We start from the raw sequence: 25,563 nt of genomic DNA on the forward strand, positions 1-25,563 counted from the left end.
CAAATGCTTTAGATACAATGAACTTATAATAATTACTAGTTTATTAACCAAACTTATGAATTTTTAAAATTCATATTTTTCTTATTCATATCTTTTTCTTCATTCATCTCTCTGTTTTTTAATGATGAATCAGAGTTGGGCTGGGTTGTTGTAATGTTGTAGAAATGAGATTTCTACAAGTCTGGTGTCCAAGGTCAGACTGTTGTAAAGAATGAGATTTCTATAAATCTGATGTCCAGTCTGATGTACAAGGTTGGTGCTGAGTAGTGAGTGAGTCACCATATGACTAAGAGTCATTGGTGTATAATTTTTTTGACAAAAATATTTGTGTATTGATTTGAGAAAGAGAGAGAGATGTCAGTTTGTTATTCGACTTATTTGTGCATTCATTGGTTGATTCTTATGTGTGTCCTGACCAGGAATTGAACCTACAACCTTGGTATATTGGGACAGTGCTCTAACTAACTGAACTACCTGGCTGGGGCAGTGTATAATTTTTGATAGGGTAACGAAAGTATGAGAATTAAGCACAATGCAAGTGAAAGTGCTGTGTAAACTATACAATATGTACATGAACACATACTCTCGGAGAGTGATTTCTGGCAATGCACACTTAGTGGTATGAGATAAAGTATGTTGTTGTTATAATTACTTGATGGACTTCATAAATGAGTAGAAACTGGTTTAGAGACCCAGTGGGTAAGTACAAGATATGCTGGCTTATCCTTATTCATTAGCATGGATTTGTGGGCTAGTGGTATCCTGATGGAATGCAGAATAGTGTCTGTCTTGAAGTAAACAAAGTAGATGTTTTAAATGTTCCCTAACAGGATATGTGGGATTGAGTGATTTTTTTTGATAGATGTTGAATTTTATTTCATTGTTAAATGAATGAAAATGACATAAAGTGTACTAAAGACTCACTATTTTCATGCATTGTATGCCATTTTAATTTGGGGGAGAACCTCGAAGATGGATAGGTTTTAAAAATAAAGCAATATCCACTACTTGGAAATACTGAGGTGTATTTCAGTAAACAGACCCCCTTAAAATGTGGAGCTATTTCAAGAGAATTTGTGGGAGTTGTGTACATAGATATGTGTCTTTGTAAAAGACCCATGTAAAAATTTACTTAAAATCCAAATAAGTGACTATTTAATATATACTTATTATACCATACCATCCAAATTTTAAGATAGAATTATAGCTGATTTGAGTTAATTTTTATGTTTAAAGATATAGACAACTTTTGATAAAATTTATTCACATTCAGAAAAACTGGCTTATTCTTTCTGAATCTTAGTCTTCTCTAATGTAGAAGTCAATTAATAGGGAATTTCTGGTAGTATTTGAAACACGTATGTCAAGTGCATAGTTTATCCTGGGGGTATGGGATGAAGATTAGATTTTGACATCAAGTTCTGAAAGTTAGTAGCTGTAGGGATTGACTAATACAGGTCATATTTTGATTTCATATTAAGAGGCCATAGAACTTTTCTGTTATAGCAATAAATACTATAATATTCAGAGTTAATAAGAAACAAAGAAAGAATGACAACAGATGTCCTTTAAATAAATGAAGTGATGCTTTAGTCACTGTATTGGTTATCTTAAAACCTAATTCTGTGTTTACAGTGAAAATTAAGGTGGACCCTGTTTGGGATGGAAGAAGTAGCATTAGATTATTGTGTAAACTTTATCTTCTGAAGTAAAAAATAACCTTAACTTGGGAATTAGTCGAAAAGACATGTTTGGGTTTGGATTAAAGATAATTAGAATAGTTTAGGCAGATATGAGAAGATTACCACATGCATCAGATTTATAAAAAGATCAACAGAAGTATTTTTAATTTAGGGATAATGTCTGATGTTATTATTGAGAGTAGGGAAAGACCTAATCTAGTGCCTTAAAAACAAGTATAGATATAGGTCTATAATGTATTTTCTAAGTTAGAACTTGACACTGAAAATATAAATCCAAGATATATGTTTATTTTGGTCTAGAGGAAAAATATTATGCATATTTATGCCTTATACATACATAATGAAAAATCCACATGAATCCTGTTGATATAAAAGAAAGAAAAGATAAAAATCAGCAATGACATTTTGAAAAAGGTATGGGGAAATGGTTATAAAAGCGAGATCAATATTACTGCTAAAAGATGTGTAAAAGCTTTTCTCTATCAAATTGGAATACGTATTTTAAAACAAATGATATGCAATGTTTTGGTGAGGATGTGGAAGAACAGAAAAGAATTTCACACACTGCTGGTGAGAGTGTAAGTACAATGTTTACGGAGCGTAGGGGAGGAAAAGCTTTCCTCAGACCTTCTTAGGTTCCCTGGTTGGATCTGCAAATTAAACTGCAAAGATAGATTAATAGGAGAAAAATACACATATTTATTTAATAAAAATTTCACATGACACCGTGCAAAAAGAGTTGGACCTGAGTGGGTTTACCTAGGTCTGGTGATGGGTGGACAGGCGAGGGATGTGGTAGGTCAGAGAGCCCGGGTGCAATCAACGGGGGAAACGTCGCAAGGCCTATTCGTTCGAATTCTTCTCAGTGTTCCATTGTCTTTGGAGACAAGGATGCTTCTTTCCTCTTGGCACAGGAAGGGCACCTCTCACATGAGGCTTTTATTTCCCTTAAAAGCTAAGGGAAAGTCATAGTGACCATTCTGCTTGTGCTGTTTTCTTAAACTACTTCACCTGGAAATATTCAAAATGCCAAGGTGCCATAGTTTGGGGGTAATGTGTCTTGAACCTTATTGTTTATTCCCCTGTCTGAAACTCCACCAAGAAGTTTTACAGTGTAGAAACTGAATCAGTAGATTGCCCCTTACATAGCCCATTGAACCAGTCCCTCAATCCTGAATATTTATATGGAAACAAAAGAAAAATGAAGGTTAATGGTTAAAACAAACTTTAAACTTAGTTTTTGAGTCCACAGGGCAGTCAGCTGACAGTATTTCTATATGTTGGACTCAAAGCATCTCAGGTGGCATGAGACAGGCAGTATGGTAGGTTTTTCTGGTTTGTTTTTTGAACGCGTCTGGTGGTGTCAGCAGGTGTGCTGGCCAACTTTCTGAGTGGCCCACATGACAGGCATGAAGGGTGACAACATGAGCTGTGGGGATTTCTCTGAAATTTACATCAAGGTATTCAGCGGCAGCCTGCAGGGATTTGGGAAAGAGGCAGTTGTACAATAATTTTAGTATTTCTGTGTCAGAAATGAGGGAGAAAAATTGGAAGTGTTAGTTTGGAGAATTATAGCTAGCTATTGGAGAAGACTAGATGAATTTAGGGCTTACTCCAGTTTATAGGTAGATAAAACCTTAAAGACAATGACCAAAACTAGAATTTAATATCCACAAGGCTCTGCTAGTTTTCCATTGAAACATAATTTTTGTTTTTATAGTCACTCCCATTTCTATCAAAGGTAATATAAACAAGACTAGTTTGTTTGCAAAATAAGACTAGTCTTACTAACTTGGCCTGATTATTTATATTAGTGTGGCAAAAATAATGATTGACCATATAGGCTCTTTTTTAAAAAATTGATGAGAGAGAGAGAGAGAGAGAGAGAGACAGTGAAACATCGATCTGTTGCTTCCTGTATGCATCCCAAACAGGGATCAAACTCACAATGTAGGCATGTGCTCTGACTGGGAATCAAACACCCAACCTTTTGGTGTATGGGATGACTCTCCACCCAGCTGAGCCACCCAGCCAAGGACTCTTTTTAAGTCAGCTTTACTGAACCTTCTAATTAGGAATCTCAGATTGGATTTGTAAAAGCCTCCTGAGACTAGGGAGCTATGCCAGTGACTTGCTGTCAGACCTTGCCTGTAATACTTGGGTGAATTCTTCTTGTCTTCTTGGTGTTCCCCAAATATCCTGAGGTTTCTGGCTCTTGCAGGAAGAGACTTTCCTTACTCATCTGTTAGGCAGGAGATCAATAAGCAAGATTCCAGGCAGTTTTTGAAGGGGAGCTTTAGATGCATTGGCTCAAAGTTACCTGTAGTTTCTTAAAGATGTCTGGTCCCAGGTATTCTGTGCACATAATTCTCAAATATGACATTCTAGTCAAAGCCTTGTTAACATAATTGGTGTTTAGAATTGTGTTCTATTTCAAGAAGAATAGATTCTTATTGAACTTATACAAATAACTATATTGTCATGAAAATAAGAATATTCACTATGAGTTTATGAATTTTTGGAGGGGTCAGGTAGGAAGAAAAGATAAGTGCTTTAAGTTCTGTTTCTAACAATATAATTTACCAAATTGCTGTCAGTTGTAAGTGGCTGAAGAGAAAAGGAAAAAAAAAGTTTTCTTAAATTTGGAAAACAAAACATTAAAGAACCAACAATGCTTCAAACAAAAGCCATAAAAATTATAATTATCCACATCAGTTCTTTCAGTTCTATGTAATTTATTCTAGTTCTGCTTGACCTTTGGTAGCAGTTTCATGAATCCATCAGCTTCTTCATTAGTTCTGGAAATTCTTAGTCCCGTGGCATGGTCTCCGTGCTGTACAGGTGATGCCATTAGGGAGCATTCTCGCAGTAGCTGACTGTAAACACCTTCAAAGGAGAATCATAGTAAAACTAGTAACTGTCTATGAATAATAATTGACTTAAATATGGCCACGGTTACCATTCTGATATTCATTTGGTGAATTTAGTTATTTCTGTGGCATGTAACAATTTGAGATAATGATTGGACAACGAGGGTATTGACAAATATCTATGAACTTCATACTATTTCTGGAATACCTATATTAATAAGATATATCCATATACATATACTCTATAAAGGTTTATAATTACTATTTATTTGATGGTGCTTCCCATGTAATTGAACATAACAAATAAACATAATTATTTTAACATCTCTCACTTACAAGGTGAGAGACAAATCCTTGGAGGTTTTCCAGGGTCCCTCTGGGACATCTCAGAATTAGTTTGAGGTAAAAATGATTTTATTTAGAATTTGATTTTGGGAATTTTGTCAAAAATATAAAAAAGTTTGGATACTTGACTAAATAGAATCACACATCATTATGAAATAAGGCTTAATTATTTAACCTAAGTAAAACAGATTTTCAAAGCAAATATTGAAGGTTACATAGTTGTGAACAGAACTTTGCTCTTTTAACATTGAGAAGGCTCGATTTTCTTAAGTTATCAAAGAGCTGATAAAGACAATGTGAAGCACAGGAAATTTTTCCAAGATATAATATGTTGGTTTCTGGGATAGATTTCTTAAAAGGTAAAGTCAGAGAAGTAGTGGTATTTTTAAGATACATTTATTACTTAATAAGGCATTGGGCATTGTGCTCTGCTCTTTACATACATTATTTTATTCAGTCTCTATGAAGAAAATACTATTATTTTTATTTCACAGCTAAGCAAACAGACTTAGTGAAGTTACTTGTCCAAAGTCATACATCTGTAAGTAACAGCTCCAGTATTTGAACCTGTTTTGCATTGTGCTGAAGTTCTTTACAACTATATTTTATACCCTATATCAATGATTTGTTTAAGGTCATGCAATTTTAAATTGTAGAACCAAGGAAAAAAAATTAAGGTTTTAGGTTTCAAATCCATGGCTCTTTGGACCGCAACTTGCCATCTCTTGACATAGGTTTATTTAATCTATTTTTCATAGCCACATGTCAGGAATACTAAGGAAATAGGTACCATAGTTAGAATTGTTATTAAAAGGTCTTGGAACTGCAAACCGAAAGATTAAGAATTGGTCTGGAGAATCAATATTTTATTGACTGAAAATACACTTGAAAGTGACCCTTAATGCTTTGCTTAACCCAGGGTAAACCTTCACTGTGTTAACACTTTTCTGTCAAATACCGTATCTAAATTCTGCTGCCTGGGCAAGCTCTAGTTCAGTTATATTCAAAGATGCTAAGTCACTTTTAGAACTGATGTATATTTTCCTGCAATTTAATATCAGTGTATCACTGTGGCATTCAGCTCAGATCATGTTGAAGTGTTGCTGTAACGGCTTTAGTTCTAAGACTGCAGGTCTTCTACATGTCACTGACACAACTTGTCTTACTTAAGTCCCCCCCACCCCCCACATATCTATGGGTAACATACAAGCTTCAAGGATCATTCAATGTGCAAGTTTAATTGCAGGTCTTATTTTCAAATGATGACATAAACTGTATCATTCTAACAACTATTTACACAGCTTTTTTTAAATGGCTACTCTGAAAACAGGCATTGCATTGTGTTTACTGTAAGGCCTCCTGATTTAATTCTTCAAGTCTGCTTGCTCAGTATTAGCTTGTTAAAGTATATAGATCATGATTCTTTTAGTGGATTCAGACTTTGGAATTAAACTTGGACATTTCTCTTGATTTTCTGATAAGATAGTACCTTATCAACATTCACAATTCATTTTCTCTATTTGTCTCCCTCCCTTCCTAGTGCTATAGCACGTGATTATGTTTAGGAGAGTGTTAAGTCTCATTATCTGTCTAATGTGATCATTTCCTGACTGTATTTAGAGTTAAGGTAAAAATGCCCTGGGAAGCGTTGGTACTCTCATATGAAATGCCTTTTTCTTTCCAAATGGCACTTGAGAATCCAGAAGTACTCATGATTTTAATAAGCTAAAATAGTCCAGTCATTTTTTTTTTTTTTTTAGAGTTTAACATTTTGTGGAAAGCATAGATTTTGGGGACAGTGTTGTGTTTAAAAAGTGCTGTTTTATGAGAAACATTTTGTCAGTTCTTTTGATATGCATTCACTGAACCAATTATGTGGAATGCTAACACTATCTTGAGTTAGGTGAAATGAAGAAGCTCTAAGTGAAATCTTAATAATGATGGGAAATATTGGTACTACATGCCAAAAGCTTTCATTTTCTCTGTCTCTCAGAAATCCTTTGTACCTATTGTGTTTCAGCAGAGTCTATATTTAAATAGGGAATTTTCAGCAGAAATTAGAGGCTCTGTCAAAGTGTTTTGTAATTTGTGAGGTGAATTTACAGATATCCTTTTAGCAACTAAGTTTCTCATCATTTATCGTTACGTTGTCTGACTATTTTGTAATTTAATTTTTCTGGAATTTTACCACTTTATGTCAAAAGAATAAAACTGCTAATTACTGTGTTTTAGCCAAAATCTAATTAAATCGGTTTTTTCTTTTTATATTCAAATTTCGAAAATCTTCTGGAATATTAGGTCTGAATGAGATCTTACAAATTTGTCTCATTGATCTCATTTTACAGGTGAGGAAATGGAGGCTGAGGGAGGTTAAGTTACCTGCTCAAGGTTACAGAGCTATTAAGTGGCAGACTTCGTGCGTAAAAACAAGCCTTCGGTTTCCTACTGCTGAGGTCTTTACACTTTACATGTCTTTGGTCATTAGAGTAGGAGTAGAAATGAGAAATCACTTTTTCCTCTTTTTCACCATTTTCTTCAAAATTGTGTTGGCTTTTTGATTGGCATTGCCAAATAAGATTGTGATATATTGGAACTATACAGTAATTCCTAGGTTGAAAATTATATTTAAAATCCATAATCAAGTGTACTTGTGTGGTGTTTCTGTTAGTATATGAGGCATGTCCAGAAAGTATCCAGCCATGCAGTATGAAAAATAGAGACATTTAGTGAAGAAGATACAAGATACAAGAAACATTGTACACAGGACAATGACAACTCAGTCCCCTTCAAAGCAGGCATCTTTGCCTCACACAGGTCTCCCAGCTTCTCTTCCACTGTTCAAAAAACTCTCCAAAATCCTTTGTTAGAAATCGCCATCAGCTTACCCCGTTGTACTTTTCAGAATCTCATCAATGGTCTGAAATCTCTTCCCTTTCAAAGCTGATTTTAGTTTTGGGAAAAGTGAGAAGTCACAGGGCGTCAAATCTGGGCTGTAGCAGGGCTAACTCATCTGGGTGACTTGATGTTGTGCCAAAAACTCTGAAGGAGACAGTGAGGCATGAGTGGGCACCCTGTCGTGATGAAGCTGCCCATCACCAGTTGCCCGTAGCTGCAGCCGTTTTTGTTGTATTGCATCTCTTAACCAACAAAGGACATTGAGGCAGTGCTCCTTATTAATTGTTTGGCCTGGAGGGGCGTACTCATGATGGATGACACCTTCCCAATCAAAAAACACAGTTAATATGGTCTTGTTTTTGCTGCAACTTTGGTGCACCTTCTTTGGATGTGGAGAACCAGGCAACTGCCATTGGGACAACTGGGTCTTCATTTCTGGGTTATAGACACACCCACGATTCATCTCTGCCTGTGGCCTTCTTGAGGAAATCTGGTTCATTGGTAGCAGTTTGAAAATTACTATTTTGTTCACTTATATACACTGTTACATCATTTGGCAGTTCATCAGCAACTATAGCATGATGTTCCTTCTGCTCGGATAGCAGAAGCTGTGGAATGAATTTTGCCATGACATGTTTCATGCCAAGATCCTGCGTCACAATCTTGGACACAGTAGGATTTTTAATCCCCAGATCAGCTTCTTTAAAGTTCTGGCACTGTCACTCACCGGTCTTTCTTGATTGCAGCCCATACACATTCAGCATTCTCAGGCATTTTGCTTGTTGCACATCTTCCAGAATGTGTATCACTTTCAACAGATTCTCTACCATCTTTGAAGCGTTTGTGCCACGCTTTTATTTGTGCTGCACTCATTGCATTGTCCCCGGAAGCCTTCCAAATCATCCGAATAGTTCAAGCTACAGGCAAAATTTGATGCAGATTTGTTGCTCTACTTGTTCAGTCATTTTGAATGTGACATCCACACAGTACACATGCTCACTTAATGGCATCTACTGCCCCCACTGACTAGTACAGTAAAGTCGTCATTGTTCACACACGCACATTCCAGTCCACTCTCCTTGGTTGCCAGGTTACATCAATGTCACATAAACCATTCTCGTTACATTAACAATGACTGGACTTTTTCCGGACAGACCTCATCACATTACCTAAACACTACCTATTTAAAGGAAAATTACTATTTTGTTCACTTATATACACTGTTACATCATTTGGCAGTTCATCTTTGTCAAATCAGTATTTCCCTAACTTACAAGAAACTCAGGCTGTCTGTAGACATGAAGATTTAATTATGATCTTACTCTCCCACTCTTGTGAGAAGAATGAATAACATTGGCTCTGTCATTTTTATTTATTCACCCCAAGAAATGCCCATTTGTATGTTTTTGTTTTCTGTATTTAATTTAGTTTCTGTGACCAAACAATTGTTCCAAACCCATAGTGATTCACTTAATCTTTTTTGTATGAACCAATTAGTTCTTTCTGTTATTTCTATACCATGCATGTTTGCCCTTTGGCATACCTATAATATATTAGTAGTTAGACATGATTCTACCGAAATAGGAACTATAGTTCATCTCCTATTCTTTCTCCATATAAGTTGTTAAAGCACTTGGTTGGTCATTCTACAACAAATTTAGCTAGTTTAGCTTGTATGTAATTGAGGTTTGGCAATATGTAGTTTAAAGTTTCTTCTAGAAACCAGTTTGGGATTCTGTTTTGTTAGTAGTACATTAATTTCTTACTCCTATTTTAAAAAGCTTTTAAAGTTAGAAGAAAAAAGAGTTATTTAGAGAAGAGAAAGCAGATAGTGAATCTTGGGAGAGGAAGGAATGATTCACAAATGAGGAACTGAGGTTGAAGTGTTCAGGGACTGAGAGCAAAGTTCTGCTTATATGTCCAAGATGAATGGATTGCGACATTGCTGATCCATTCTGCTTGGCTGTCAGAACAGTTTATATGAATAACTTAGTGTCAATTTGGATCCAGTAGTCTTAGGTGGTAGGTTTAGCTACAACTTGTCTTACCTGCCAGTATATTTGTGGTTATAAAAGTGTGGAATGTAGGGCAAGCTTACTCATGGAGAAGTGTGTGTGCGTATATGCAATTTCCAGTTTTCTTCAGTAATTACTGGAAAAATCAGTGGTAATCAAATCTACAATGTTCCAGACCTATGATATTTCTTATGGAGACTTCTGTTAACTGCCTTGTCATAGAAAGGTGAGGTAATTAAAAAATACCCATGAGCCTTGGTTAGATTTGTCCCATGTCATTGGTATCCTGAGTGTGCTTATGAAGGATTATGGTTTGAGTCCATGCAGTTTTTTAATGAGTATTCTGGATAATTATTTGTAGTATACCAGTGTGTACCAGATTAGCCTTTTGTGAAACTGTCATTAACATCTTTACCAATGGTTGGGAGCCAAAAGATATATCAGAATTCTGTTACTGTAACAGCAGTGTGTTAAATATACTTCTTAACTTATTAGGAAAATGATTGTCTTCGAAGAATAAAAGGGCCTGTTTCCAAACAGTAACATTTTTGGCATTTAGCAGACCCATGGGCCTAAGAGATACTATCTTCAAAATGAGGGGATTGGGACTGGGATAGCCTTTAACATCCTTTTCATTTCAATGATACATTGAAATGTGGGGTTGGAATTTTGTGATTGTATTTTTCCTTTTGAAAAAGGCTTTCCCTTATGCTACTGAGAATCTCATGAAAGAGATTATATTAGTACTTTCTGCTGCTCCCCCATTGCTTCCAAGGCCATTGGTTTTCTCTTCTCACTCCCTTGGTAATGCTGCCTTTTTCTTTTTTTCCCAATGCTCTTCTGTCTCAGGCAGCCTGGGTTCCCCAGCAAACCTATGCGGAGATGGAAGGAAGTGTGCAGGAAATATACTGGAAAGTTCTCTTGCGACCTGTCCCTGTGGAAGGAAGGGAAGGAAGAAACCCGTATGGGCAGAGGGGAAGTTAGGCTGTGGTGCAGTCTTGCGGAGGTCTGACCCCGTGTGGAGCTCTGAAGCTGAAATGGCTTTTCACCATTGTCCTAGTTGGGGAGAGGGCGCAAGTCTTTGTATTCCCCATGTCCACCCATCTTCGGATGTGGGCTGCTGTGGGAAGGGAGCATGAGCTTGTGTGAGCAGACTCTTCGGCCAAGACCATTCTCAAGAGAGTTAATAGCTGAAGGCTGGCTGCTAGCAGGACTATAGCAACTGGGGAATAAAATCCTTCAGTCCTGAAACGGGGATAGTGGTGGTACATTACCGCCTCCACTCCATATTTTTTGCCCGGGTGCAGGAGATGGTTCAGAATGGTCAGGAGGAAGGGTCCGAAATTCCAGGAATGGGGATTTGCAGGGCATGCTGGTGAGGAACTTGAGAGATGGTAGAGAAAAGTTGGTGTGCAATACGTTCTGAAAGATACTTGAGTTCTGACATTGCTGGTTGCTTTCCTTAAAAGTTTTAAAATTTCTGCCTAGAGTGATGCTGTTCCCTTATTCAGTTACACAAACCTGATGAAAATTCTCAGTGTTCTTTGTAGAGCAGTGTGCATGTGCTTATAGAAATTCTGTTTGTTTTTTGTAAAACCTACTTATTTTTTCAGTTTCCTATTCTTTTTTTAAAAACGATTTTATTTATTTTTAGAGAGGAGGGAGGGGAGGAAGAGAAAGAAAGGGAGAGAAACATCTATGTGAGAAACATCGATTGGTTGCCTCTCTCTTTCTTTTAAAGACTTTATTTATTTATTTTTAAAGAGAGGGAAAGAAACAACACATTGATCAGTTGCCCCTCCCACGCCCCCAACCTCGGATCTGGCCGCAACCCAGGCATGTGCCCTGACTGGGAATCAAACCATCAACCTTTTGGTCCACAGGCCTGAGCTTAGTCTCCTGAGCCACACCATCCTGGGCGATTGGTTGGCTCTTGCATATGCCCCAACCGGGGACTGAACTCACAACCCAGGCATGTGCCCTGACCAGGAATTTTACCAGTTACTTTTTGCTTTGTATGACGACGCCCAACCAACTGAGTCACACTGGTCAGAGCTCAGTTTCCTATTCTTTATAGGTTTCTTTTCCTTCCTCCATCTCCTTAATAGTTATGCTTTTTTTTTGTTTGTTTTTAATGCTTAATCACAGCAAATCATCTCCTCACATATTTTGTGATTCCTGAATTATAAACTCATCTTCAAGGGGGCTGTTCTTTGTTTTGGTTTTGGTTTGGTTAAGTTTTTCTAGCTTGTAGAAATCCCATGTGGCCTTGTTTATGGAGTGTTACTTTAAAATGGTTTTATGTTTGTTTATTCCAGATAGTCCAAGGATATCATTAGCCCAGGCCCTAATTTATTTTAATTTCCTAGCTTGGAGATTCTTGTACAAATAACATTCAAACCTCAAAACCCTTGTGACACAGGCTTAGGGTTTTAATTTCTGGATGTAGCATTTCCCCCTGCCCTCTCTCATCCAGATTCTCAGAGACAAGCTCCCTTGACGTCTTTCTAAGACAATGGTGGAGTTGTTCTGTCCCCCTCACCATTTTTAAACTGTGATTACAGCCCTTTGAAGCCAGCTCCGGTTTTGTGGAAGGATCTCAGCACCATGTTTATACCTTGTGCCCTTAAGGCCTCCTCTGGCCCTGCATGGGCATCAGCAGGGCTGCTGCATAGAGCTGTGCACGGTGTATCCTGTGTTGAAGAAGAGCGGGGCTGGAAATCTAGCTGTCCTGAGAGAGCTCTTTATTCTGCTCACTTCTCCTTGAGAGGGCATCTCCTTACCAATTTCAATTAGCAGTAAGCGCTAAAGAGCCTCCGGTGATCATTCCTGGCAGCCACAGTTGGCAGTATTTGGTTTTGTGCTTACCACTCTGGCCATTGGTTCTAGCTTTGGATTGGCACCAGGGGGTTTTCTTTATAGTAAGTAAAACTATTTAATTTTTACTTATTGATTTTATTGAGAGACAGTGTGTGATTTTGTTGTTCCACTTATATATGCATTCAGTGGTTGCTTCTTGTATGGGCCTGGACCGGAGATTGAATTTCCAACCTTGATGTATCAGGACGACGCTCTAACCAACTGAGCTACCCAGCCAGTTCTGTATTTAATTTTTAAATGTTGTTACACTCTTTTTCATCTTTTCTGTTTATAGGAGAAAGTCTTCATTAGCTTAGTTGACCATATTGCTATATCTGAAATTCCCACAAGTATTAACCTCTAATCCTCAGATTCTGCCTCTTTAAAATGGGAGTAATAATAGTGTCTATCTTTAAAGTGTTAGTTTAGAGCACATAGTAAGTTCTTAATCAGTGTTAGCCATCATTTTTGCACCATTTAAAGCTTTAATTTACCACTTTAGGGAAGAGTTGGAAATGTAGTAGAGGCTGTGTTTACTTACTTAACAAGAAGAGGAAGTCTTAGTTAACTCCCCAGAGAAACCAAAGGAGAAACTTTGTTCAGCCTAGTGTGTTGCTGAAACTGAAGCTTCCAGCCCCACCCTTTCTGTTGATACACCAAAGGTCACTTGGCACCAAGAGTGAACTGAGAGAATGTCCTCTCAGTATTGCCCTGGAGGATTGCTTAGAGGAGTTTTGCCTGGACTGTGGGTAGGTAAGTTTGAGTTTGTGGAATATTTTCTTTGCTAAGGAGGGCTCTCAGAGGCATAATTTTTATAGAGGATATTTGTAGACCTTGAAACACATAGTAGTAATAGTAAGCTCTTTAAAAATCTTTTAAATTCCCATTTGATATTCCAAGTGGATTCTGAGTTTGGGAAAATTGGTACCTCAGGTTACACAGGGTCCTGCCTCTTGCCTCCTGGCTTCTTGTGTATGGAGATGGGGATTTAAAGGATTTCCTTCCCTTAGGTCATAGTGTTTAAGAGAATAATTTTCCCCAAAAAATTATAGCTAAGAAGAAATCTGTTGACTGTTAATAGTTGGGAAAGTACAGACATACCATACTTTCATAACATTATTTTTAAATTAGTATGGTGTGCAAAATACTGTGATTATCCTATAAATATTAACTGCTTTGGATTGTTTATATAATGTTAGTTGTACTATGAAAATTTGCTTATTAACCAAGTTCAGCCTTCTTAGGTTGTTATTGGCTTTGAGTCCACAGACTTAACACTGCCAAATTTCTGTGTAAACATTTTCTTGGACCTAAAATGTAGTGAATATGTGTATTTAAAGTTTGTTTTCTTTTAAACCCATGTATATTAATGGAACTTGTAAACGTTAAATAGTCAATTAATGGGGGTTTTTAAAGAACAGCTCTTTCAAAAAATCCAATTCTATAATTATGATCTTTTAAATATAAAATTTGACCTTAGTGACAAATATATATGATTTTTAATATAGAGAGATCTATTTTTGTAGCTGTTATTGATTTATTTGTTATATTAAGTTTAATTCAGGAAGAGCCTTTTTGTTATTGTTCTGTTGTTAGGAATTGGGTACAAGACTAAGTTTTAGTACTTAGAAACAAACAAGGGCTAATAATATTGTATCACAGTATACTAGATAAAGAACAAAAGTAAATAACTGGTTATATCACTGTTTTGATGCTGGGAAGTATACTGCATTCTTGAGTTCAGGTGCCATGGTTATGACTGTATTGCTTCTTGAAATACATTCTTGAAAATGTTGATTTCTTTCTGGTATGTCTCCTTATTTCTACACAAGGAGAATTATCAGTGTACACAAATTATCACTACCCATGCTGACATCAAATGCAGCTTTCTGGAAGCATAAATGGGTGAGGTGGCTTGAGATGTTGTTGCAGCAAAGCTTTGCGCAACTTTACAGGCCAAATTTAAAGGCAAATGTTAGTATCTTGTTGAGTATAAATTTCATATATGCTCTGGAATGGCTTATCAAATATTTTGCTTTTGACCCACCTTATTGTCACCTAAAGGAGGCTATCCCTGCACCTACTTTACCTGGAGTGCTTTAAAAGAGGTTTATGTTTTTCAGCAGCTAGACTTGGAAACAGTTTATTCAGTTCAAGTAAATTGCATGTAAGAAGAAATGACTATGGAGAGGATAAGATGTTAGACTCATATTCTCTATAAATAATTCCTCAATAAAGTAGAGAAGTAGAGAAGTTTCCTTTTTAGTTTATTTTTCAATGAAATCATGTCATTGATTCATCAAGGTAGGTATGAAGTTTACTTAGGGGAGCTTCTGGGGTTTAAGGAGACAGAAATCAGCTCATTATACTTTGACTTTTATTGTTGTTTCTATGTATTAGGTAGAGCTGCTTTGACTCTGTATCTTGGTTGTGTGACCTAATGTAGTAGGTGTCCTGTAGGGCCTAGAGACACAGCCTCCCCTATCACCACACAAGCTGGGTACTTGAGGTGCGCCCTTTGTGTGGGCTGAGTACACCCTCCTCTTGTAGTTGGGCCTTGGTTGCTGCTGGCAGATCAATGGGAGGGATTTACCCAGGCCAGTCAACTGCAAAGACTGGCTGTGACCACTAACGACCAACCTCTGCCCTCTGTGGAGGATCAGCTGTCCAAGGGCAGGGCGGTGGTGCTCTGACGTGGTTTGTAGCTGTCTACCAGGTGAGTTGGCCCTGGGGTTTCTGGGTGGTACAGGCTAAGGTCAACCTCTACCTTTGTCTTGCCCAGGGCTGCCCTGCTTGAGCTGTAAAGCAATCTGAGATGGCTGCTACTTGTGCTGGCCTTGAAGATTCCCAGGGGAAGCCAAGTTGTGACTCTAATCTGGCTGCCACTAGGGCTGACCAAAGCCAGAGGCAGCTGTTTGAGAGGTTTTAGGAACTGAGGCCAGCCATTCTTATGGAAAAGCAGCTTGGGTAGGCCAGTAAGTTGGGTGGGGTAGTGTCTGGGGATCTCCAGGGCAGGTGACACAGTGTTAGCCAGGTTGATAGAATCTCAGATATGGCACCAGCCTACCAGCTCTGAGGGGAAGGGTTCTGCCAAGGGACAATGGCCTCTGCATGCCCCAATGCCAGACACTTCAGTCTCCCTGTACGCCATGGTGCCCTTCAAACTGCCACCCCAGTGCTGGAGCTCAGAGGGAGCGAGTCTGAGTAGGTGAGTCTATGTGTGTGTTCCCCAGGAGGAACTGCTTGGGGCGGTGGTAGCCTCCTACATCAACTCAATCCCTGCTGGTTTTTGCAGCCAGGAGTTGCAGGGACTTACCTTCCTGGAACTGGAATCCTGGGCTGGGGGGCCTGGCGTGGGTCTGGGACTCCACGCTCCTGAGCTATCCCTCCCGAATTTTTATCCACGTAGGTATGGGTCCAGCCTGTTCAGCATCCATGCCTCTCTGACCAGTCTGGATGGATGTGTTTTCTTCAATTCCATAGTTGTCAGACTTCCACTCAACTCAATTTCTAACTATCCTGAGTGATGGCTGTTCTATATTTTCTCTGTAATTTTGATGTGCTGGTGCGAAGAGGCAAGCCTTGTCTGCCTACATTGCCATTTTGACCGAAAGCCTCTAGTCTTTTAAATAATAGTTTGGCTGAATTGCATAAAAATTTTATGCTGATGATATAATAAAATGGATTATCATGTAGTCTTTTGATCATTTACCTTATAAGATAGTTCTAATATAATTTAAAAAGTATTTTAAATTTTATTATGATAGAGTTAGTTTTGTGTATGTGTTTTTAATTGTTTAATTTGCTATTTAAGCACATAAAATGGACTTTTCAGCTATAAGAAAAATTATACTTTTTATTTTAGTTAAAAGTTGTGGCATTTGTATGCAGAATCTTGTGTATAGAATATATTAACTATATTTAGGATTTGATTAGAAGAAACATGATAGTTTTAATCCTTAATATATTTTTTAAGAATTTTAAAGCAATTTATGAAATAATGTTCTCTGTACTTTGTAATGTAAAATCTGAGCTGAATTGTTATGTCTCTTTCTTAAGCTTGTTGTAGATCTCACATGAACATTTGTCCAAAAAGGCTTTGCTTTTAGGAACATTAGTATACAGTTTCTTGAGTATTAAAAATACATTCTGTTAGTTATTTATGCAATTCAGAACCATTATACTTAATTTTACTAATTATATTGTCTTAATGGTCAGAATTAAATATCTGACTTATTGTTACTACTAGGTTGCATTGCAGCCTTTGTTTTCCCTCACTATTTGTAAGAAAAACACTGTTTCCTCATTTGCAGGTAATTTTTCTTTATTCCACTGTTTTATACAATTTGCCAGACCAAATGACACAGTTAGTATCCATTCAGTAGAGCCCATGAATATCAATCTTGGACACAAAGCCTGGGATTGTAGTTGGAAAAAGGCCTCCTCCTTGCCTCTCCTTCCAAAGACTCTGAATGTAGTCTCTCAAATTTATTCAAAGCCTGGATTTGTGAATGCCGATGGGCTCCCTTCTGCCCATTCATAACTATGTTGCGCTCTTCTTGATAAAAATTGTCAGCAGCTTTCCCATTTCCTTTCATATAAAACTTGAAGTCTGGTATGTAACTTATCATTTGTGGACACGTAGCTTAATTTATGGCCTAAGCTGCTTGATCTTAGCGCTTTACACCTCCCGTTTCCTGCCTTTCTCTGTACTCATACCACAATTAGGAAGTCCCTGTCTAACATCCAGAATTTAACTCATCCTTAAGATCTGCCATTCACCCTCATTAAATTTCTTCTGGTCCTCTATTTCAACATTGAAAGTAATCTATTATGTACCTTTTTGCATTTTCTTAAGGTACTTCCTATTCTGTCTTGTCTTAGTGTTATTTTTTACATGTGTTATAATATTTTACACCTCCTATAAAACGTTGAGTTTAAATGATCCACTGAGTTAAGCCTGTGTCTCTTTTGATGGGTTGACTGTGGTTTCATCTTGTATCTCCCATGTTGCTTTGTATTCAGTAGGTGCTCATTGTAAATATTGGGTGACTGAATAAATGGAATGACGTGATTGTGAGTTCTTGACCTCCAGACATTTCACTGCTCTGTTGGAATGGACCTTTAGGGACACAGAAGCAACTGGAGATCTAATCAAGTACGGCATGGCTGTCTGAATCAGAGCTGTTCTCAGCAGTGAAAGCTGAAGAAACAGTCAAAATGTCCTTAACAAATCTTTTAGATTATGTTTAGTGGCTTAATACTGACAAGGAAAGAATGACTTTTTCTAGGTAAAGGCTTCAGGCTGAATAGGCAGAGTAACACAGGCTTTGTAAATAGTGACTATAGTTCTGAATCAGAACATTTTTCAAAAGTTTATAGTTAGGGAATAAATACTGCCCATTCTGCTATAATGCTTGTTTTGAAAATGAGGATTTATTCCTGCATTATTGATATTAGGGAATAATTTGAGTGTATTGTAAATCTTACATTTATATGTGATTTTATCTGAGTAATAGTAAGTGAACACAGAAAACTCCACCTAGCTGAACCAGGCCACATGGGAATACACAAAATGTACATGCACACACCTCAGGTATCTTCCTGCTACCTCCCTTCACTGCATATTATAAGTCGCAACCACCCATATCTTATTTTATAATTTTCCCTTCAATTTCAGATATTTCTTCTTCCACCATTTCACAATAACTCAAAAGCAGCAACCCTTTGGACAGCCAATCCCACAAGCAAAATTTAGGTCTTTTTCAAGTAAGTTGCCATATTTGTTTTTTAACCATTTAACATATATAAAAGTGTGCTATGGTTTTATTAGATTCTTTTTTTTTCATGTGTTACTTATGGCCATTTTTCCCATAATCTCAGGGGCTTTAATGACATGATTTTTGCATAGCATCGTGATTTTTAGGAATGCGTATGTTGCATTACAACACAACTGACTGTACTAATTGATAACATATAGAGTATAAACTGATCGTTCTTTCTCTCTCTTCATTTCAACCCTCCCTCCCCCCTGGTGAAAGACAGTAAACAGTCCCTGTAAGGAAGAACCCAGTACCACACAGCAAAATGTCAAAGAACCTGTTTAAACAGTGTTGTTAAAAAAGGGAGTGGGACATACATACATTTACCAGTGGAAATAAATAGGCTCAAAAGCAAGTAGAGACGACGTTAATGTAAAAGGCCTGTGGCCCCCTAGGGTAAAAATATATCTTACCTTTAAATAATAATTATGTTTAACATTTTTGGAGCCTTTGCTGTGTACTAGGCACTATGGTAAGTGCTTGACATGGATTATGTTATGTAATTTTTATGAACACTATAAAGTAGGCGTTATTACTGTCTTTATTTTACAGATGAGGAAAAAACAGCTCACAGAGATTAATTTACTTGCCCAAGGTCGATAACTCATAGACATCAATGGCAGGACCAGTTCTTAAATCAAGTCTAACTCCTTTGCTGTAGACCTTAGTGGTCTCTTCGAGTACTTTGTAGATTATGAATAAATAACTTCTAATGTGTTTTTTCCTCTGCACTTAACCGTGTCTGGTTGGCACCACAAGCTGTTTTGACCCCTATAACAGATGAAGACAGATACTCGGACTAAAAATACACAGATGATCAGAGAGAGAGCAATAATAGAAACAGATAACAGACACCTAATTCAGAGTTTTATCCCATATAAAAAGGGAGAAAAATTGTACAATTGGCAATAAAGGAGGTGAGCTGAACTAAAAAAGAGAAGAAGAAATGATTGTCTTGGAAGTTGGGGACAAAAGGTGAATTTATAAGACTGCCACAATTGAAAGGAAGGAGCCTAATGGAGAATGAGCAGGAAGGGCCTCTAACTCTGCGGTACATGGAGCCCAATCAGGGTCTCAGAAAGAAACTCAAATGAGCAGCAATTTCAGTACAGGAATATGGTAAGAGAAACTTGAGGCCATGAGCATAGTAAATTGATTATGCTATGAATCCTGATTTGTAGTAGGCTCAGAAAAAAGAAGAACCCACAGGAAAAAGAGAAGAAAGACACTAGTGAAAGCCTTCAAAAGGCTTTATTTGTATTTATAGTACTATCACTGTTTCTTTAGGTAGTCAGTTACCTCACACATAAACAAGTGTTTAATCAATATTTGTTAAACTGGAGCTTTGATAAATAGTAGAGGGAGTGGTTCTTCAGTTGAGTGTTAAAAGCCAAATATTATACAGATAACAGGATATGTAATGGTGGAATTAATGAGTGTTCGTGAACTTAAAGCAAGGGGTCAGCACACTATGGCTAGTGGGGCTAGTTTTCCTCTCTGAGCCAAGGATGGTTTTTACATTTTTAATAGGTTATTAAAAACAAAAATGAAAACAAAGAATAGCAACAGAGACCATACATGTCCCACAAACCCCAGAGTTTACTGTTTACAGAATGTTGTCAACCCCTGACCTGAAGTATAGCCCATGACACAAAAAAAAATTATACCCCATCTTTTTTTAGGAAATCAGATTCGGTAATAGAAACTGATATTATAGTAGAGTAAATAGAGGGCTACATTTTCTGACATGTACTTTTTCCCCCTCTTTCATGTAGGAAGGAATTGATATTTATTTAGTATGATATTTTGCTAGGGGCTTTGTGTACTTTATAGCCTTGAAAGATTATAACTACTTTACAAAGGAAGAAACTAGGCTCATAGATGCTAAGTAAGCTTACGGTTTCACATTTATTAAGTAGCAGAATTCATGTGTACCTGAGTCTCCCAGAAAGGAGATAAGAAAATAGTAGAGAAACTTTGTAAAAATTGAGTATGACTATTAACAATTGTGGCTTGAAAATATCTGATTAAGTATCAGATGTGGAAATTTGTAATAACTTTAGCTAGTACTTAAAATATAAACAAAACATTTAAATTTTACATGAAAAGAATATGATTAGGTGGAGAACTGTGTAATTTTATTACAGCATTTGCATATGAAGGATGATCTTTGTATAAACTGTATTTAGAGTTGTAAAGAAAATATAAAGAAAAGTTCAAGTCTCATATTAAAAACTTAAAATAATGGTCACCTTAAAGAAGGATAAGGCTTAAAATGTTGTTGGTATAAAGTGCAAAACGGAATAGTGTGTTCTATGTCAATAGAAGTGCACCAGGCAGCAGTGGATTTGTGAAAAGCAGATGTTAAGTAAGTATTGGCCCATACATTTAATTGTAAAATTTTATGGAGATTTCAGGGTACCATGAAAACATGTAATGAGGGATCTAATATAGATTGGTGAGTCAGGGCAGTATTTCTCCAGTTGAGTCATTTAAGCTGAGATCCAGGAGTTAGTCAGGCAAAGACAGAGAGGATGATTATTCCAGATGGAATATGATAGGCCTTGAGGATGGGAAGAGCTTAGCATGTTCAAGGAAATATCTAAAAAGGCCATTGTATCTCCTAGCAACTCTGAGGATAGGGTGTTCATCTGTTTCGCTCATCATTGTATATCCAGTCTCATACATGTAGTACCTGATAACACATAGTAAGCTCTCAGCAAGATCATTGAATTCATAAAGAATGAATGGATCTGACCTTTCGCTCTGCAGTTCATGGTAGAGCTATGAACACAGGGATTGCCTGGGTGAAGGCTACTGCCCTCCGTTCTGAAGCCTGCCTAATTACATTAAGTACTCGCATTGGTCACTATCCCGCCTACTCGAGTCTACCTGCAGCCCAGCTTTCCCAAACCTTAGCTGCTGCTGCCAGGGGGTCTTGAGTGCAGCTGGACCTAGAGACAGTCTGCGCAGAAAAGTCAGGAAAAAGAACTGTAGTCCGCTTTAACGGGATGTGATTCAGAGAAGGAAAGGTGAATTTGCATTATTGCAATGTCAGGAATAAATCTGACATAAAATGAATATAGCCATTTTTCTAAAAATAACCAGCTGAGGGCGGGGATGTTCTGTACTAAAGCGCATGATCCCAGGTTCTCTGGGTGATCACCAGTCACCAAGTACCACGTGAGAATTGGGCTAGAGGTATAATTAAGAAGTTAAATATTCAGATGCTTCCTATTTGTGGGGCTTATTTCTTCATAAGCAAATTTAAACTTCTAAATTAAGATAATTTTTCTTGTAGGTTTGGGTGCATTAAGGAATTCATAAAGTAGAAAGAGAATGGCGACAGGGTTTCATATTTGCCAAGGATATGAAATAAAGTTGTAGTAGAAAATTTTACAGGGTATTTACCATAAAATTGAGGTGAATTTGGGGTTTACAACAATTAAGGAAAGAGAGATGTTAAGTGTAGGTGGGAAACCCAATGGAAATTGGAGACAGAAGGAAAAAAAACCTTTCAGGGTTATTTGTGACTATGAATCTTTAAGTTAAAAATTAATAGCCAGTAAGTAGTAAAAACAACACATGTACAGCTGATTATGCAAGAATTAAGAATTTTGCTTAGTGAAAGTTTCCCTGAAATCTTGTATGTTTATTAGATTGTTTAACAGCTCAGTTAAGAAGTGAAAAATGGAAAGGAATTTTACAAAAATTATTTGAGCCATTTTATAAGTTCTTTCATATTGTCCTTATGTAAAGGAACTTAATCTATTCTAAATCATTTTATATTTTTAAAGTAATTTTCTATATACATAGTCTTATTTTACAGTATACTGTGAGATTGGTGTGTAAAGGTGGAACGAGGGGCCCTACCCCATTTGACTAATAGGGATCAGTGAGAAATGGCTTTTGCAAGAGGCATTTTCCAATAATATTAGAGCTGGGCTCCAAATCAAGAATTGGTAAACACCAGATCGGTGCTCTTTTTTTCCCAAAATGGTTTATTTGATTGCTTTTGTAAAGTAGGAATTGTGTCTCTTGATTTCTATTAAAGTGAAGTATATGACAATTTAGTTCATATTAAAAAGTATATATACACATGTGTATGTTCATATATGCATGTTTACATACACAAAGGATTATAAAGATGGTTTTAATTGATGAGTTTGTGTGTTTGCCCTGGAAATTTTTAGCCTCTGGTACATTATAGACACAGCGGCAATAAGATGTGGCCTTCGTCCTAACAGGTCAGGACTGTGCCTGATGGACTCGCAGATGTTCCTAGTTTTTTCATTCCTTAGTTATTGTTTTGGTAAAATATGCACGCATGACATTCACCATTTTATTCATCTTTAAGTGTATAGTTCAGTGGCATTGTTGTGCAACCATCTCTACCATCCATCTTCATAACTTTTACATTTTCATAACTATACCCAGTAAACAATAAATGCCCATTTCCCCCTTCCCAAGTCCCTGGAAATTACCATTTTACTTTCTGTCTCTGTAAATTTGATTACTCTAGGTAGGCATGCAGTGGAATCATACAGTATTTGCCCTTTTGTGACTGGCTTACTTTACTCAACCTGGCTTCAAGCTTCAACCATGTTGTAGTGTGTATCAGAGGATCCTTCCTTTAAAAGTCTGAATAATATTCCATTGTATGTACATAAAACTACATGTTATCCATTCACTCATCAGTGTACACTTGGGTTGCTTCTGCCTTTTGACTATTGTGAATAATGTTGCTTATAACATGGGTGTACACATACCTATTTGAGTCCCTATCTTCAATGCTTTTGGGTATATAGCTAGAAATGGAGTTGCTGAAACACATGGTAATTCTGTTTTTAATTTTTTTGAGAAACTGCCATACCATTTTCCTCAGTGGCCACACCATTAAAGGAGTGTTTTAAATGAAAAAGAAACAAAAACCAACCTTCAATTCTTTTAGTCTCTTGATTTTTTTAAATGAACTCTTCTAAAATAGGATGGATATAGCTGGATTTCTATATAGATTGGATTTCTTACCTAACTAACAACTAAGAAAATGTGGGAGGTGTCCTTATAGGTTATTGGTAGGCGCATTTTAAATTGATTGAATGATCATCCTGTTTTTCCCTGGAGAACTTAGGAGTTTGAAGAAATTAGGGGGTGCCATAGATGAGTCTTAGTTTTTCAAAAAAAATATGTGAAGTGGAATACAATTGGGAAGATTTCCACAGGAATGAAACAGATAAAATTATCTAAAAATTAATTAACTTTCTTTTCTAATGTAGTCTGCCCTCTAGAATGCCCCCATAATTACTTCATTAAAAATTAGTAATGACTGCGGGTTTACCATTTTTATAAAAGTTGAGTCCAAATTCCTTTACATACTCTCCCAGGCCCTTCACAGTCTGGTGTGAAGCTTTTCCTTGCCACATCATCTTTTTTATACCTCGTATTGCAGCCACACCAAATACCTCACTATTCCCTGAGGCTGGTGTCCTTCCACGTACCACGCTTCGCGCATGTCTGGAATGCCCTCTCAACTGCCCTTACATGTACTGATTGGCACCTCCTCTGCGACTTTCAGACCTGGTTCCATAGTTTCCTTTTATGTGAAACCTACCAACAGCTGCTCTAGTTTGATGCTTTCATAGTGCATTGTTCAGATCACAATAGCATTTACTAAATAGCATTGTAATCATCTCTGCATATCTGTCTGACTCAACTGAGTGCTCTTGGAGGAGAGGAACACTGTTTTTGTCATATGCCTTTGTGCAAAGCACAACACCTGGTGGATGCAGACAGAAAAATACTGAATGAGTTTCTTTCTGGTTTTGCTCACTATATAGGACATTGTATTTGCTTCTACTAAATAATCATTCCATAGATAAGCTGAAATTCCTTTCATAATTTCAGTAGTTTTTAACAACTGGATATTTCTTATGACGGGCAAAAGTGCCAAATAGGCTAATTTTATTGTCTTCAGTAGTTTGCCACTGCTCTATACTTCTTTCACTTCTGGCCACATTGACTTCCCGGTTGTCCTCACATTACCTTAAATTCCTCCTATCCTAGCAGAAAGTATCTGATAATTCATACCTAAATGTTAACGACATATTATTCTTCCTAGAAGTTTTTGTAGTGTGAAAGTAGTTCCTAAGGATAAAAATGCTTACATTCAAAAGAATGAATGAATTTCCAGTGGTAGAATTTCATTCATTATGTTGTTCAGGTAAATGATACACTTTTAGGAACCAGGATGACTCTGCCTTGGCCCTCAAATCACACTGGGCGGGCAGGCAGGCTTCCAAGGGCACCTCTGAATCTTCAGCACCTGCAGACTGGTGCTAACCCTGGAAGTATTGTATTTCCTTAGGCTGCTGCTTTAAGGATTTCGCGCTTCCCTTATACTGCTGCTCAGTAGCAGGCAGGTCAGGGTGACAGGGCCTCCTTCAGAGTACATAGTCTGCATCACTGGCTAACTAGCAACTTCTTTTTAAAATATTTAGAACTAGAAATGTGCAGTCATTTAATATTTAAACTAGTTTCTATGAATCAGTTATAGATATGAGTGAACACTTATTACTGACTCGACATGAAATCATGGCTTTTTCTACTGTAAGCAAAATACTGTGAGAGTCAGGTGTTTGAAATCTTTCCAGTCTAGATTACTCAAGAGGAAACAAACAGCAAGATTCAGTTTAATTGCTTGTTATTTTGAAGAAGGAAATGTTATGTGTTTTTTTTCTCTCCCAAGGCCTGTGTCCAGGACAGAATCATTTTGGTGTTTTTATAGTTCTTTGAGATGTTTTCTATGTTTTAAAACTAAAAAACAAGGGAGACTGACATAAATGTATCTGGACAGTGGAATGTTTCAACGTTCATCTAAGTAATTGTTTTTCCTAGATTAAAGGTTTGGTATTATTTGTACCCAAATCCTACTGATACAATAGTTACATTAGAATTAATAAACTAATGTATGAGAAGGATATACATAAATTTTGGCACAAATTTTGTAAATGTTTAGAAGCATACATGAGTACATATATGTAATTATACATGTGTA

The 25,563-nt window shown here is 37.0% G+C and overlaps 1 protein-coding gene across 3 annotated transcripts in view; it reads left to right on the top strand.

Moving 5' to 3' along the window:
• EPS8 (EGFR pathway substrate 8, signaling adaptor) overlaps positions 1-25,563 on the top strand; it is a 154,321-nt gene that overhangs the window by 45,854 nt on the left and 82,904 nt on the right. Inside the window, exon 2 of one of the 3 annotated variants that reach the window (XM_054591395.1) lies at positions 18,368-18,456. The exons of 1 other annotated variant lie outside the window; for it this stretch is intronic. The gene's annotated coding sequence lies outside the window, so the exon portion shown is untranslated. Of the gene's footprint in view, positions 1-12,961; positions 13,437-18,367; positions 18,457-25,563 lie in introns of those variants that run through there. One more of the 3 variants, XM_054591396.1, reaches the window with a different exon arrangement.

This window comes from Pteronotus mesoamericanus, unplaced genomic scaffold (genome assembly GCF_021234165.1).
Source record: "Pteronotus mesoamericanus isolate MK-2021 breed Mesoamerican mustached bat unplaced genomic scaffold, CSHL_Meso_final scaffold_21, whole genome shotgun sequence".
Taxonomy (NCBI): Eukaryota; Metazoa; Chordata; class Mammalia; order Chiroptera; family Mormoopidae; genus Pteronotus; species Pteronotus mesoamericanus.